A 17,131-nucleotide genomic window follows, 5' to 3' on the forward strand; every position below is an offset into this window, starting at 1 on the left:
GATATGGAAGCAATTTCAGTTTTTACTCTTCAGAATTCAGTCAAAGGAACTGCTTTCCCTATAGAATTCTTAAACCTTTTTACCTGCCTTCATTTCTCAATAAGAGTGTAAATTTAGGAACTTTTCTGGAGATAAAGTAAAGGTGTTATGCAAATCTCCCCAACTCAACAAATATAACCAGCAAACTCTTGCTGTTCTTTTTTTGCAGAATTATTCTGTGTGATTTGGACATTTCTCTCTTACCATTTAAAACAGTTTCAAATATGATTGCATTTCCCTCAATAATTTATTATTAAAAATTTCAAACACTTAGAAAAGTTGAAACAGTTTTATAATAAACATCCATATAGTCACCTCTTAGGTTTGTTCTATAGTTGTTAACATTGTGCTGTATTTGTTTTATCACATGTTTATCCATTCATCCATCCATCAACCCATCTTATTTTTTGATGCATTTCCAAGGGAGTTGCAGACGTAAGTACACATATTGATTGCATTTTGCATGAAAGATAACCCCCTCATCTAGGTAAACAGATTAACAAAACAGCTTAGTTTGATGATAATGAAAGCAGTTAGTCAGAATACATATTTATAATGCCATTGCAAGTTTGAATCTCACATGGGGGGGATGGTTATAAAGAACTGTGATTCTAGGGCTTAAAAAAAAAAGAAAAGGATGAAATGAAAGCCTTTTTAGTTTTAGTTTAAAGAATAACAAGGATAGGGGCACATGGGTAGCTCAGTTGGTTAAGCATCAGACTTCAGCTCAGGTCATGATCTCTCAGTCTGAGTTTGAGCCCCGCATCAGGCTCTGTGCTGACAGCGCAATGCCTGGAGCCTGCTTTCAGATTCTGTGTCTCCCTCTCTCTCTGCCCCTTTCCCACTTGTACTCTGTCTCAAAAATAAACATTAAAAAGTAATTAAAAAAAAAAAGAATAACAAGGCCTAGAGAGTTTTCTTCTTTATATTCCGCTTGCAGGTAGGAGAGTACCAAATCATCCCTCAGGGTGAACATTTATGCTTTTCCTGAAAGATCTTTAAGCTGTTTTCATAACCTTTGTCAGTAACTCATTTTTATACCCACACTGTCAGAAATTCTTCCTTCTATCTAATCTGTGACCTTCAGGCAGTAGTCATAAAATGTGAAAGATATAGATAGTCATAAGAAGTTAATACTGATGGCTTTTCCATTCCATTGTCATAAACACATCATATAGTAGTTATATTTTATTTTATTTTATTTTTTTATAGTAGTTATATTTTAAAGTGATAACATTTGGGACACTGCATTACATTATGAACAAATTATAATTAACTTACATCTAAAAGAAGTCATCCTTCAATTTTCCTATTTCAGTTAATTGTTTGCCTATTGAAAAGAAGACATCAGGGCTACTGGGTAAACTCCATGTGACCTTATTGTGAATAGAGAATATTATTTTACTCTGAAGCTGGCCTTTTAACCTCCATGTTCCCAGAGATTGCCTCATTGTTAGAGGATATCTTGATTAATATTTGTAGAGCTTAGACACCTCAAATTGATTGATAGCCATTATTTTCTATCAGTTCACAAATAAGTGATAATTAAGATAGCATGGTGTTAGGGAAGTTCTATTTACTAAGATTAAGACAAGATTTGAAGTTATTCTAATGTGCATTGGCTTAGGAAAAAAATCACTTTATTCAGTGATTTTATTTACTCATCTATATGTTTTACATCATCTGATCATGTAAAATGTGTAATACTAAAATAAAAAATCTAGAACTATTTTCTGTGAAAAATACAGGATTTTTTATTGTTGTTATTAATGCAGGCTTAATAGGTTGAGAGTAACCATGTGGACTGATTTTAAGAAAGTTGCCTGGAGACCTGTGTTTTTGTGTAAAGTAGCTCCCTAGGATATTTACTCTTGAGTGTGTGTGTGTGTGTGTGTGTGTGTGTGTGTGGGTGCACGCGCGCTCACGTGCGCATGTGCGTGTGTGTATAAGTAAGCTTTTTTCCTTTGTTTCTAACCCATTTTTATATTTGATGATTTCTTTCTCCATAGTCTACTGCTAAGAAGGTAGAACCAGAGATACATAGTTTTGTTCTTCCTATGTTTAAACAACTACACAGTGCCCTTTTAAGATTTATTTAGGGAGTCATATCACAATTAGCCAAGATTTGTCAGGAGAAGGAGGGTGGTTTCCCCTTCACTCAAAAGCCAAAATTTTTGAAAAGGGGCCTACCAGGCTCTATATTAGTCACATGCTCCCAGTCACTAGACCACTGTCCTACATCTCTGAGTCACCTCCTGCTACAAAAGCTGCAAAACTGTACACTTCCAATTACTTCATCTGCTCTTTTCCCCTATAGCACTGTTCCCCTTCTAATGTAACTGTGTAATTTACTTATTTGTTGTGTCCATTTTTATTGTTAGTGTCTTCCTAGAATATAAACACTACAAAGGCAGGAAATTTTTTTTTTCCATTTGGTTTACTAATGTGAACAGTGTTTGGCATGTGCTCAGTAGATATATGTTGAGGGGTGCCTGGATGGCTCAGTTGGTTGAGCGTGCAACTCTTGATTTCTGCTCAGGTCATGATCTCAGGGTCGTGAGATCAAGTCCCGAGTTGGGTTCCATGCTGAGCATGGAGTCTGCTTGGGATTCTCTCTCTCTTCTTCTCTCTCTGCCCCTCTCCTGCTCACATTCTGTCTGTCTCTCTCTCAAAAATAAATAAACATTACAAAATAAATAAATAAAATATTTTAATGTCATTGAGACTTTGGCTTAAGTCCAGGAGTTTCCACTCAGTAGTTCTGTTATTGCCTTTCTAAGTCTCAAGTTGCTTCATCTGTGAAATAGAGATAATGGTACCACCTCTCATAGGACTATTGTGAGGATAAATGAAAGAATACATATGAAGGGCTTAGCATAGTACCTGGCAATTGGTAAAGACTCAATAAACATTGACAGGTAATAGAGTTTGAAATTAATTTTATTCTTATCTGCAGAGTCTATCAGATTATGAGAATTAGTGTTCTCCATCCCACTTAGATTGGTTCTTGTTCTTTTTCCCACTTCACAATAATTCTATGAAATAATTATATGAGTTCATTAATTATAGACCAATCCTTTAGATACTATACTTTATTGATTCACAAAAGGTCATCTTAAGCGAACATTGTTATACTCTGAGGTGCTCTTTCTGAAAAAAACTATCTTTGTATCATTGTGGCACAGAGTTCAGCACTGTAGACTTGGTTAGCACCAAATAAGTGTTGCCTGGTAATTTGCTAATACCTAAAGTATAAGATGGCTAATACACAAGTAATATTTTAGTACATGAAATATAGTGAGCAGAAAAGGCATTCATTTGGGATCTAAAAATTTTCTAGATGCCCAACAGCAATTAAAAGGATAGTTGTGGTACATTCATACAATACTATACAGTAAAAAGAATGAATGAGCTACTGTTACACAAAACAACATGAATGAATCTCACAAAGAAAGTTGAGCAAAAGAATGCCACGGAGACAGGATATACCTTACATATAGCAAAGTCCTCAAAATCATAAGTATATAGTTGGATGAATTCTTAATTTGTGTAGTTGTTTAAACATAAGAAGACTGAAAGTGTGTATCCCTGATTCTACCTTTTTAGCAATAGACTTTGGAGGAAGAAATCACCAGGTATAAAAATGGGTTAGAAACAAAGGGAAAAAAAAGCTTACTTACACATACCTGGGCTCTTTGCCCTTTGTGGCCTTTGTTTTACTTCCTGATCTAAACTTCAATAGTAAGTCTCTTCCTCTTCCTCCTCCTTCCCTACCTTACCTCCTTTAAAAGATTTTAATATGAAAATTGACCAGTATAATAATCCCTGAAGCCTGGAAATTAACATAACCAGAATGTAAATTTTTTAAACCATATTAGTTGTGATTAAATATGTACACTAATAAACTATGTAGACCTTGAGTTACTCAAATTTAGCAGCATGGTCACTTATCGTACTTAGAGTGATTTTTTTTTTCCCATGATAAATCTAGAAACATTTTCAACCAAAATTAAACCCCTGCCTATATCAAACTGCAGAATTTCCACAAGCTTAATTTTCTTCGGGTGGATTTGGTTTGCATTTTCTAAATCCTAGGCAGGCATAGGATATGATTTATCTAATCTTAATTTCCCTGCATTTTACTTGATTTTATTTGTTTTTTTTTTTTTGGTTTGTTTTGCATTAATATTTTCCGATTCTTTGAATAGCATTGTTTCTTTTTAGCATTTTTTAACAACTTATTATAAGAGCTCATTAAATTTTCTGAAAATAATGGCTTATTGGGATCCAGGCTCACATAGAATCAATTTTAATCCTATCTTTTCTTCTCGTTACTGCTCCTTTTAAGGTATTCATTAAATAATAGTTGATGGAATTCTAACAGTAATATCAAAAATATTGTTTATTCCATGTAAGTCAATTGCAAAAGCAGTAGAAAGCTGTGGGTAAGAGCTTGGCCTTTGGAGTCAGACTACAGAACTGTACAAATGCAGATAATTAAAGTACTTCTCTCATAGGATTGTCATGTGGCTTAAATGAGGTAATAGTCCATACAAAATGCTTTGAACAGTGTCTTGTACTTAGTAGTCATTCAGTAAGTGTTATCTGTGAGTGTAAACAATTACTGTCTTTAGGGTTCTTGTGAGGATTAAATAAGATAATATGAGTAAAGTATGTGTCAAAATGCCTACTAAAGATTTTCTCTGGCTGGTTGTTTACACAACTTCTATGTGCTCTGGTCAGATTGCACTTCAGGACCATCCTCCCTCCCATTAAAAAAAAAAAAAAAGTGAATTTGCGATTAGAATATTTGGTATTCAGAAGACATGGATTTCCAGGCTAATGCTTAAAGCTTTTAAAAATTATAACATGAAATGTTATTTGTAATGAAAGGGAGAAGAAAGTGGCACTGAGACCTTTAAAAAACTGAGTTTTGAACATTTTCCTCTTGAATAAAGATGTGATGACATTTTTTAGTTTCTAATAATACTATCCTGTGGCCAGGTAAACTTCATCAGTAGGTTGGGGGTGTGTAGGGCATGGCTTTGTAATACTTTGGGGCCATACAAATTACACTCCGAATCATATTAATTTTGAGACTGGCATCACTCAACATTATTTGTTTCTGCTCACCTGTGCTTCTGTCTCCTCCCCCCCCCGCCATGTTTCTCAGTAATAGAATTCCTCGTTTTGTACCTAGTTCATCTCTATATGCATCTCTGCCTTATTATTTCAAGAGATTGAACCATACAACTGATATACTTAATAGAGACTTGATTTCTTGCCCTTGGCTCCACCTCACCATGAATGAGTTCCCTTTTGCAAAGCAAGACTCCCCAAAAGCTAGGTATTTAGCTGTCTGAAACTGTCAGGTTCACTGAGTACTTTTGAACGGGTTGTGCCCTGCACAGCTTTAGGAAGTGCCAGTCACATAGACTACATACAACCCGCTCAACTGGTCATGGTGGCCCAGTGACCTGTTGCCTATTAACCTTTTTCACCTGCTCTGCTTCTGCTTGGATAGACACCCTGGATCTTATGTTACTTGACTTTTTGTTTGTTTTAAACTAATGATACGTGCCATATCATTATATGCTGAAATAACACTTTAAAGAGTGGTCTTCACTGGACAACATGTGCTGAGGTTCATGCCCCAGTGTTTATAGTCTTCGTTAAGTATTTGATACCCTGCGCTTTGTATCCTGTCTCTGTTTGGTTTGTCTCAACTTTGGTGGCCACCCATTGTTCAATGTTGTTGCGTCCACCTGGAAGACTCCCATAGGAATCTTACCCTTTAAGTTGTGATTTAGAAGCCCCTCATCTATGGTATCTTCTCACCTCACCTACGCTGCAATTTCTTTCCTTCCTCTTTTGATTTTCTTCAATATCTTATGTTATTTCTTTAGTTACACTGTAGATTTTAGGGAAAAAGGGCAGTGTTTTATTTGTCTTTATGTCCTCTGTAACACCTGTATCAGTGCTTTGCGCATGATAGATGCTAACTGAATATTTGTAGAACATCTTGGTGAAAGTGCTGCTTACCAAGAGCATTCAAGAGACAACACACTTAATGAAATCCAAAGGAAAGAGGCCAGCAACGGGGAAGTCACTTGGTAAACTACTGTAGTGAATTATGCCTGAGGTGATAATCAGTCTTAAATACACTGTATTTAAGCAAGTAACTTGAGTGAGATATGTTGATTGTATAACTCAATGTGAATGACCATGACCAAAATTAAATGGGGGAGAGGAGAGCAGATACTGATTAAAACCTGACATCAATCCAAACTGGAAACAATTTCTTACATTTAAAAGTTTTGTCAAATGTCAGAAAAATAAAAATGAATTTTTTTTCATTTAGTTAACAGCACTCTACATTCAGTTAAATGTTTAAAACCACAAAGAAATGGGTCCTAGAAATTTCTCATCTGGCCTTTCTAGAGCTATTGTCACATTGGATTACTACAAACAACAACCCCACTTTTATGGTAAGATTTCAACAGAACTAGAATGAGTTGTGGGATTTTACTCCTCTCTTGTAACCAGCTGGACATAGGAATGAATAGGCATATTGAGAGAACTGAGATTATTACTCATTTCTGCAGATCTTTGGGCAATACTTTTACACCCCTCCCCCATAAAGCCTCCTGAGAGCTAGCTGTACTTACTTCCAGAGGATCACATTTTTGACAGATTCCTGCACACTCCTGAGGTTCATCACATGCAAAGATTTAGCGTAATTCCTCCCACAACTAATTTGAAGCCCTGTAATACCTAATTGGCCATAATTGTGCCTACTTCAATACAAAACAATATTTATGTGCCTGTCATGCATACGGCTAGGTGTTCTGTACTCTCGGGGTTAAAGAGAAGTGTAAGCTACTATCTGTACCCTCTAGAGATTATATTCAAGTGGGGGAAACAGCATAAATAGCTGTGCTCCATAGGGACAAGTTAATAATATACAGTGATACATGCTATCCTACAGGTACAAGTAGTACAGCAGGGGAATGGGGCAGGGGAGATTAATTATACTGGTTACTGCTCTAATAGCTTAGTCTAATACTGTTCTTTTTTATAGTATCTAGGTAACACATAAAAGCTCTTTCTGGATGTTTGACTGCTTACCAGATAACCAAAGTTTATTTGGTCACAGTTTGGGGGAACTGTGTTGATGGGATGTTGTCCAGGGATCCCAGCTTGTTGCAGATGGGATGGCATTGCAGGTGGACTTCAGCCTTATAGACACGTTATCTGGAGTTTTCAGGTTACCCAGAATGCCAGCTTCTTAGCAGTAGACTAACACTAAGAATGCTCTCTCTTACCCCCTGATTAATTGCTCTTCATATATTGTTAGTTTTGTCTCCTAAATAACTCTTAGATCTTTCCAGTATGCTCCATGACCACTGTTCAAACCTTAATTCTAGCTTTTGTCATTTCTCACCTGCACCTTGAAGTAGCTTTCTAACCCATCTCCCTTATCTAAAATATTGCCCCAATCCATTTTTTACACTGTAAGAGTGTGCTCTCTAAAAAGAAATTTCATTGCAATCTCTTTAAAATTCCTCAGTCCTTCTGTCATATCCACATATAAAAGTCCAAATTCCTTAGAATAATGTACAGACCTTTCTAATTTAGATTTTGCCTATTTTTCCAATCCTTGCTCCATTCTTCTGTTTTATATCCTTTATTGCAGCCATGCCAAACTTGACTTCTCCAGAAGTCAAGTTTTCTTTCTGTCACCATTTCGCTGCTGTTCCCACTCAGTGGAGAACCCCCTCCCTCCCCCCCCCCCCCCCCCCCCCCCCCCCCCCGAGCCATCTTCCAAGTAGACTCCTCTTCATTGTTAGGAGTCAGTTCATGTAGACTTTGTTCCAAGAAGTCTTTCTTACACTCTTACACCTAAAACAGGGCCTTTTTTTGTGTTCTCATTCCTGCACCTAGTAGTACATATCCTCTTACAGTAATTCATTGTTTCAGGTCCATCAGTAGAGTTTGTACTCTTGGCAGACAGAAGCAGTGTTCTCTTCATTTTTGTAACTGGGACATAGTTATAATATTAAGTGAATGAAGTAAATAGACACTTGGTATTCTGGATTTGATTTCCTAATTTTTAAGCAGTCTTAAAGATCTTTCACATGAAGTGATTTGTAATTTGCAGAGGCATAAATTTAAATCAGGTGCCCAGTGGGATCGGTGTGCAGGAATAAGTCACTCACCTTATGAAGATTCTAGCCAGGTACTTAACATCATCATTTCAGAGCGGCTTTTTTTTTTTTTCTTTATGCAAACTGCCAACATTCTGTTGTAAAATTTTAGTTATAGGATGTATCCAGTCAGTTTTTGTGAGCGGTTTTAAACCATTTTCATAGAAAAATGCATAGTGATTACTAGTTTAAAATGTTGTAAATATTCCTCCACGGTATGGCCATGCTTTCTGGGATCTCCACTTAGGTATCTGTTTCAATAGCTAATCCCGAAAAACTGGGATCTCCACTTAGGTATCTGTTTCAATAGCTAATTCCTGGCTTCCTCAGGAAAAGGAAACATGGCATGGAAATACTTCTTATTCTTTGGGCTTGATATTCTGCATGGTACTCATCTATAGATAACGTGCATAAATTGTTACTTGTTTTGTATCATTTTCAAAGATGAGTGGGCTTTCCTGCTAATGAGTTTCAATCCCTTGTCCCTGTAAATAATTTTTATTTGAGTGGTAACTTCAGTTTTCTCTTTGTAATCCTTTCCCTACGGTTGTTTCTCCCCCCCCCACCCCCCACTCGGAATACAGTATTCCTCATCTTGTTTGATAAATATGTATCCCTCTACCCCTTCTCTGAATTTCTTTGGCTCTCTTCCCCCACATTCCCAGAGACCTTGCTTTATCTGTTATGCTCTTCTCCACAATTTCCATTTCTCCCTCCCTGCTGGATTTTTCCCTTTAGCATATTAGAATGTACCCATATTTAAAAAAATCAGAACAGTGGTGCCTGGGTGGCTCAATCAGTTAAGCATCTGACTCTTGGTTTCAGCTCAGGTCATCATCTCATGGTTCATGAGTTCGAGCTCCACATCAGCCTCTACACTGACAGTATGGGGCCAGCTTGGTATTCTCTCTCTGCCACTCCCCTCCTCTCTCTTTCTCTCCCTCTCTCAAAATAAATAAACTTAAAAAAAAATAATCAGAACAGCTTTCCTCTAATTGTTGCCCCCATCTAGCTATTTCCCAAAACTTTTCCTTCCTTTCACACACAAGCATATTTAAAATATAGGCAGAGGTCATCTCAGATTCCTCATCCTCTCTATTTGTTGTTGTTGTTGTTGAGAGAGAGGGAGAGGGGTATCCTACGAAGTGCAGAGAGAAAGAGAGAGAGAAGTGGGGCTCACCTGAAGCAGGGCTCGTGTTCACCCAAAGTGGGGCCCGTGCTTACCCAAAACAGGGCACAAGCTTACCCAATGCAGGGCTCGAGACCATCTGAAGCGGGACTTGAACTCACAAACTATGAGATGGCCTGAGCCAAAATCAGATGCTTAGCTGACTGAGCCACCCAGGCGCCCACCCCTCTATTTTCTTAATCCACTTTCAGTGAAACTATTCTTGCCATGGTCTCTAATGACCTGCATGTTATTAAACCAGGGAAAAATCTGCTACTGGATGCAGACACTATTTTCTCTTGAATTCCTGTATGTTCTAAGTCCATCTACTCCTCAAATATTGGCGTTCTCAGGATTTGTTTCTTGGTCTTACTCTTTCTTTACTCTGTAAACTCCTGTGTAATGATCTTATTTGCTCCCATGGCTCCAGAGTCACTTTAAAGTTATGACTTTCATATCTGTATTTTCACTTGGAATTTCTCTCCTGAGCTACCATCTCATCTATTCAACTGCATACTTAATTGTTCCATAGAATCTCGATATGTGCAAAACTGAACTCTACTCTTCCTACCATAGATGTTTTTCTTCCTCAATTCCCTTTAGTGAAGAGAAGCACCATTGAAACTGAACCCTGATATCTCCCCAGTGCTTATCCCCTCAAATTCAGTTGAATCCAATACAGTTTTACCTTCTTATGTCTCTTGGTTCTGATTTATTTTTTCTATCCTAATTCCAAGGCTTACTTATTATTTCTGTTTATTTTATAGTGCTGATTAAGTCTGCTATAATGGTTTGTCCGAGTCTTTCCTAGAATGTAAGCTCCCTGGCAGTAGAAGTTACGTATTTTGTCTTTGTATCCTGCTAACTAGAATGTACCTATGGATATACTTAATAAAAATTTATTGTATAAAAACATGTCTCATTTCTGGTTACTTCAGAAATAATCACTACTATCTACCATGAGAGTGCTTTTAAAAAAATTATATAATGCACAATAGGCTTACTCTTAAAAAATGGTCACTCCTATATGAACCAAAGAACTTAAAGATCGAGAAAGTAGCTCAGGAATACATGTGACAGTAAATACAGTAAAACCTTTGCACTGCAGTTCTGACACTAACTACCTAGAGTTAGGCCAGACTTCATAGGGTAAGGGTACAGTGCTCCACAAGACTGTTCTTGTTTCAGATACCACCTGCAAGCCTGAGAATTCCAGGGCTACCCTCACTTTTGACCAGCTGGTTACAAATTTAGGAGGTTCCCATGATTCCTTCAGGTTTGATTATTCATTAGAACAACTCACAGAACTCAGGAAAGCACTATACTTAGATTGTAGTGATAGATAGATGATAGATAGATAGATAGATAGATAGATAGATAGATCAGAACTAGCCAAAAGAAAAGACAGCTAGAGTGAAGTCTGGGAGGGCCCCAAATATGAGATTTCCATGTCCTCTCCCCTTGTAGTCAGAGCATTCTCCTTAGTCCCCCATTGATGTAAGACAGTGTATAGGGGGAGTTCATCTGAGCTTCAGTGTCCAGAATTTTTAGAGGGTTTTCATTACATAAGCATGATTGAATCATTGGCTATGAGGTTCAATTAAGTCTATGTCTCCACCTCTTCTCTTGATGGATGGGCAGATACCATGTGGCTCAAAGTCCCAAATTTCTAGACATGTGATTGGTCTTTCTGTCTTGTCCAGTCCCCATCCTGATTCTCCCGCTAATGTAAACTTTCTTGGAGCCCACCACGAATGACAAAGACACTCCTATCACTGGGGAAATTCCAAGGATTTAGAGCCTACCACCCAGGACCCAGGGACAGGCCAGTCACATTCTTCATCCAACAGCCTTAAGCCATCTAAAATAAAAAAAAAAAACAAGTTGGTCACCAAAACTGAAGCATGTACAAAACCTGAATTACGCTGATAGTCCAGAATTTGTTATAGTCATGTCAAGAAAGGGCCATGTTCCAAAGGAAATGAAAACAGGATATTGAAGAGATACTCATACTTTTATGTCCATTGCAGCATTATTTCTGATAGCCAAGATACAGAAACAACCCAAGTCTGTCAATGGATAATGGATAAAGAAGATGTGTGTGTGTGTGTGTGTATGCACACATACACGATAGAATATTATCCATGAGAAAGAAGGAAATCCTACTGTTTGCAGCAACATGTATAGAACTTGAGGACATTACACTAAGTGAAATAAGCTAGACAGAAAGACTAATACAGCATGGTATCATTTATATGTTCAATAGGAAAAAAAAGCCAAGCTCATAGAAACTGTATGGGGTGGAATGGCTAATGGAGAGTATGTAAAAGGTTGCAAAGTTCCAGGTATAAGATAAAGTCTAAGGTCTAATATATAACATGGTGACTATAGTTGATAATATTGTAGAGCTGAAATTTGCTAAGAGAGTAAACTTTATTCTCATATAAAAAGGGGGGGGGCAAGGAATTTGGAATTCATGTACAGATTGTCTAAATGACACTTAAAAACTGAATTGACAGCATAAATTTTCATTTGGCAATCTGCTAGAGGTTGTCCATACCAAAAAAAAAAAATTATCAGAATCAGGATATACTTCTGAATTAGATTACATCAACTTCATTTAGAGAATATGTTTCAGAAATTCCACTAATGCGGACAGTTCATAGCATATAAGCATAATGGAACTTCAATGATCCTTCAAAAGCTGATGGTCTGTGAAATCTTGTTGGGTCCTACATCATTTAAGTTAGATTGAATAGACAAAGTAATCTATAGTCCTTAGACATGTTATTTTCTCCATTTGGTATTTCTTACTGATTTAACTTAAAATTTTAAAATTCTATTTACCATTTAATCCAGGATTTGTTTATAAACAGTAATTAAATCTTGGTTAAAGTTTCTGCCTACATTTACAGGTACTTTAAATAGTCAAACAATATTAAATTTATTGTACCAATATTGACACTCTTTCTTATTAAGATATGTTAGAGTGAAGTATATAACTCCTAGGAAGAAATCTAACAGTCTGTCTAGGACTTTAGCCTCCAAAACTTTTAAAAATTGTAAGGAAAGAGGGTAAAATGACCCAGTGCTTTTTGGTAGTGTGAATAAAAATTATTTGTGATTATAAGATCTGTTTATGCAGAATGGCAAAATCCTCTAACCCTTCTACTGATAACTGGTATACATGATGGGTAAAATGTTTAACTGAGCTAGCTAGAAATTTTGAAAACTCAGAGGACAAAAGCAATATGAATACAGAAATCCAGAGAGATGAAGTAGCACTCAAGCTGCTTTTTTGCCCCAGGGATTTGTGCAAAAGCACTTGGCCCCTGAGCTCTATTTCCACAACTCAGGGTAACCAGGGCGGGAGACCAACTACAGCCTACCAAAGCCAAACGGTCTAGTAAGAGACCTGTTGTGAGGAGATCTATACTCAAAAGGTTTCACCTTCTGTATGATGGTGAACTAGATGTAAACCTGTCCTACAAAGGGGGACAGCAAGGAATATTAACAAAAACTAAACATTCCATTGGCTGGAAGTCAGTAAACTGCATACCTAAATCTGCCGGCTGCCTGTTTTGTATAGCCTGTGAGCTAGGAATGGTTTTTACATTTTTAAATGGCTGGAAAAAAATCAAGAGAAGAACAATATTGCATGACATGAAAACTCTATATGGATTTCAAATGTTAGTGTCCATAAGTGAAGTTTTATTGGTACAAAGCCATGCTTATTCATTTACGTGTTATCTGTGGTTGTTTTCACACTAGAACAGCTGAGTTGAGTAGTTGGGGACTGTGCATGGCCTGCAAAATGTAAAGTATTTACTATCTGGTCCTTTACAGAAAATGTTTATGGTTCATTATGGTTAGAAATTATTTGAGCTTTCTTCAAGTAGCTCAATGATACTGCACAGTCTTTTGTTAAATAATAGACTTAAAGTCATTGATAGTACAGTAACTTAAAAGCAAAGAAATAGAACTTAAATTCCTTCAGTTCTGACAATCTGTGTGGCCACTGATTTTATGTTTGTGTTTAAATCTTAAAACAATGAAGCAATGTGAACTATAAGAGACAATATTTTACTGAACTTCAATAGCTTTAAAATTGAAATATACTGTTATTAACAGTTACCTTTTTTAAACTGAAAAATAAATCAAGAAAATAATTTCTTTTTTAAGAAAATAATGTCTTATAAAAGCATAAAGAAGCAACAATCTTAGAAAGCAACTGATAAATTGAAATTTCATCAAAATCTTGGGGCGCCTGGGTGGCGCAGTCGGTTAAGCGTCCGACTTCAGCCAGGTCACGATCTCGCGGTCCGTGAGTTCGAGCCCCGCGTCAGGCTCTGGGCTGATGGCTCAGAGCCTGGAGCCTGTTTCCGATTCTGTGTCTCCCTCTCTCTCTGCCCCTCCCCCCTTCATGCTCTGTCTCTCTCTGTCCCAAAAATAAATAAACGTTGAAAAAAAAATTTAAAAAAAAAAAAAAAAGAAATTTCATCAAAATCTAAAGTTCTGGTCAAAAGATGTCATTAGGAGGAGTCAAGTCTCATACTGAGAGAAAATATTCAAGATGCATATATCTGACAAAGGACTCGTATCTGAATAATTTATTAAGTTCCTTCTCATAAGGAAAACTCCTTATTTCTCCCTTACTCTTGCATTGCTACCACATTACTTCTAACGTGGGGTTTCCCCCCATCAACCAATTCTCCAACACCAGCTGCATGTCCCACAGTTCAGTTCTGACACTAACCAGACTTAGCACAAATTCCACAGGTTAAGGTCTCAGTCCCACAAGACTGCCTCCCACTTTAGAGGCCAATCACAAGCAGTAGGTCCCCAAGTATGATGTCTTTTCCAACACCAAGCAATTCTCCAGTTCTCAGTGGATACAGACTGTCTTACAATGTAACTAAATTCTGACACTATCTAACTGGAGATGGTATCAGATCCCACAGATTAAGGGCTCAGTCCCACAAGACTGTCCCCGCTTCACATGCCAACTGAAGTCCAGGTTATTACCTTACCTAAGTAGATAGGAGTTTCCTCCCACCCTCTATTTGGGTTTGATTGATTTGATAGAGCAGTCCATGGAGCACAGAGAAACATTTTACCTATTAAATTATTGATTTATTTTAAAAGGATATAACTCAGGAATGGCCAGATGGAAGTGATGTGTAGGTGACTTACGAGGGAAGGGGCACAGAGGTTCCCTTCTGTCTGGGCTCACCTCTCTGTCACCATCTCCAGGTGTTCACCATCCTGGGAACTCTGAAGCTTCTACTTCGGAGTTTTTATGGAGGCTCCATTACATATGCATGATTAATTCAACCTTCAGGCCCTCTCCCCTTTCTGGAGGCTGGGGGCTCGGGGATGGGATTGAAAGTTCCAACCCTCTAATCAGGGTTGGTTCCCCTGGCAAGTGGCCCTCACCCTTTGGCATTTACAAAAGTTAGCGCCTAAACATTAACTCAGGTGTGGTTTAAAAGGGCTGGTTGTGAATGACAAGACACTCCTTACCTTTTTGGCTTTGGAGCTTTTTCAGGAACTTATGACAAAAGGGCGAATAGTATAACAAAAGTTACCCCATGGCCCTTAAGCAGTGCCCCCCCCACACCTCCACTTATCAGGAGGGGATCGGTTCCAAGACCCCCAGTAGATCCCTGAAACTGCAGATACTGAAACTGAGAGTGAGCCCTATATATAGTATGGTTTTTCATATACATGCATACATACCTATGATAAAGTTTGATTAATACATAAGACACAATAAGAGACAATAATAATAGAACAATTGTAATAATATACTGTAATAACATGTGAATGTGATCTCTCTCAAAATATCTTATTGTACCATACTCACCCCCCCCTTTTTTTTAATGTTTATTTATTTCTGAGAGAAGCAGAGCATGATCTGTGGAGGTGCAGAGAAAGAGGGAGACACAGAACCCAAAGCAGGCTCCAGGCTCTGAGCTGTCAGCACAGAGCCTGACGTGGGGCTTGAACTCACAAGTTGTGAGATTGGAACCTGAGCCAAAATCAGACGCTTAACCAACTGTGCCACCCAGGTGCCTCTGTACTTACCCTTCTTGTGATGACATAAAATGATAAAATGCCTGGGTGATGAGATGAAGTAAGGTGAATGACATAGGTACTGTGATGTAGCATTGGGCTACTAATGACCTTCTGGCATACATCAGAAGCAATGTCATCTGCTTCCAGGTAGAGGTTCACCATGGATAACTGAAATAATGGAAAGTGAAACTGTGGATAAGTGGGGCAGCAGGGGGGGGGGGGGAGAAACTACTGTATAGAAAATAACAAGGTTTTAGGAGGATGTGCCAGGAACAGTAGATGAAGACTATATTTCTGGTTATAAATCACAATATCATATCAGGTAACCCACAACTTCTGTCCAGTTTAGCTATAAATTGAGGGTTCCCATGACTCCTTCAATTTAATCATCTGCCAGAACAGCTCACAGAACTCGGGGAAACATTTATGTTCACTGGTTTGTTGTATAGTAAAGGATATGATAAAGGATACACAAGAATAGCTGTATGATTAGATACATAGGTTGAGGTCTGGAAGGGTCTCAAGCACAAGAATTGTCTCTGTGGAACTAGGATATGCTATCCTCCTGGCACATGGTTGTGTTCGCAGCCTGGGAACTCCCAAACCCTGAACTGTTAGAATTTCTATGTCGACTTCATAACATAGACATGATTGATTATTAACTCTGTTTACAGCCTGTCCCCTCTCCAGAGATTGCAGAGGCGGGGGGGGGGGGGGGGTCTGAAAGTACCAAGCTTCTAATTGTGGCTCACCAAGCTTCTAATTGTGGCTCTCTTTCTGGCAATCAGCCCCCAGCCAGGGGCCCACCAAGATTCACCTCATTAGAACAAAAGAGGCTCCTGTCACCCGTGAAATTCCAGGGGATTCAGAACCTCAGTGTCAGATGCCTCTGTCACTCAGGAGATTACAAAGGTCTTAGGAGGTCTGTCTCAGAAAGCCAGGTCAAATTTGACTAAATGTTAGAACAAAATATTCTCATAGCATCCCTATTTTATAAGCATTTTAGGAGCTCTGTGTCAGGAATTGGGAGCAGTGACCACCAACATACATATTATTATTTCACACTGCTACTCAAAAATAAGAAAACTTCATTTTAAAAACTGCCTTGAATGACAACACTTCACCTGAGAATGAATCTGAGATTGGTTAATGGCTAGTAAGCACAGGAAAAGATACAAAACATCATTAGTCATTAGAGAAATGTAAATTAATACTAACAGTGAGATTCCGCTTTACATCTATTAGAATGGCTAAAATTAAAAAGATGAACACCACCAAATGTTGGCAACGATGTAGAATATCTGGATTCTCTTATCTTGCCAGTAGAGTGTAAAGTGATGAGGGGACTTTGGAGGCCTGTTTGTGATTAAATGTGTACTTACCCTATGACGTACCCATTCAGCTCCTAGTATTTATCTCAGAGAAATGAATACATATGCCCAGGAAGGGACTTATACAAGAGTTTTTGTAGCAGTTCTATTCATAAAAGTCTCACACTGGAAACAACCCAAGTGCCCATCAAAAAGAGAATGGAGATTGGGGCACCTGTGTGGCTCAGTTGGTTAAGCATCTGACTTCAGCTCAGGTCATGATCTCGTGGTTCTTGAGTTCAAGCTGCTCATCGGACTCTGTGCTGACA

General features: G+C 38.0%; 1 long non-coding RNA gene across 7 annotated transcripts in view; it reads left to right on the plus strand.

Moving 5' to 3' along the window:
- The window catches only part of LOC147578204 (uncharacterized), a 192,728-nt gene that overhangs the window by 3,581 nt on the left and 172,016 nt on the right, over positions 1-17,131 (plus strand). Inside the window, exon 1 of one of the 7 annotated variants that reach the window (XR_015254931.1) lies at positions 295-474. The exons of the other annotated variants lie outside the window; for them this stretch is intronic. This is a non-coding gene — a long non-coding RNA (uncharacterized LOC147578204). Of the gene's footprint in view, positions 1-294; positions 475-17,131 lie in introns of those variants that run through there. 7 annotated transcript variants of the gene reach the window in all.

This window comes from Puma concolor, chromosome C1 (assembly GCF_028749965.1).
Source record: "Puma concolor isolate L17-30 chromosome C1, mPumCon1.1.hap2, whole genome shotgun sequence".
Lineage (NCBI taxonomy): Eukaryota > Metazoa > Chordata > Mammalia > Carnivora > Felidae > Puma > Puma concolor.